Here is a 705-nt window from a genome sequence, read left to right as displayed (position 1 = left end):
TTAAAATGTGCACCCGATAGATTTCTCTGGATTCATCAAATAGTACTTTGCAAAACACAAACGGACTAGCCGCAAACGTCCGTGCCTTATAGCGTGAATAACCCTGTATATAGCGTTTCCAAATAAGTTATCCATATATCAAACTCGCACATTACAAGTGCTCGGTATATAATAGCTCACTTCTCGACCGAGGTATATAATATATGAGTAATACTATGGCAAATTAGAGAATTCGTCATAGTCCCTGCGTAATTCAGCTTCCTGATACATGCACGAGAAAAATGATTATTTCTTCTCAATGAACTGATCAAGATGAACAAGAGTTGTGTTTTATTATTTAGTTTGAATTTCGATTGAGTGAATTGCGTACATTTTTCAATTTAAATGAAATTTGAGTCCACCTTCGCTTAGATAATGTGCAATACTGGTACATGTTGGGGCAATTCGGCTATTTTTCTCTTCCGCGATACAGCAATCAGCTGATCGACCTTGGGGGCGACCCATTGACGGCGTGGTCGCCCTGAGCGTCCTTCGGCCCCCCATCAGGGCCGCCTCTCACGGGTGGTCTTCGTTGTGCCCATTCGGCTTCGTGTGTGGCGGTGGCACGGGTTTGTCATACGTCCCGCGCGCGGCAAAGAAACCACGATGAACTAAAGTCTTTCAGTTTCGCTTTTAGGGTTGTTTATATCTATTTTGTTAATTTCA

The sequence above is a fragment of the Dendroctonus ponderosae genome, unplaced genomic scaffold, assembly GCF_020466585.1.
Source record: "Dendroctonus ponderosae isolate FM_Combo_2020 unplaced genomic scaffold, Dpon_F_20191213v2 Dpon_F_20191213_6, whole genome shotgun sequence".
NCBI classification, from domain to species: domain Eukaryota; kingdom Metazoa; phylum Arthropoda; class Insecta; order Coleoptera; family Curculionidae; genus Dendroctonus; species Dendroctonus ponderosae.
Note: the sequence above shows the minus strand (reverse complement) of the source record.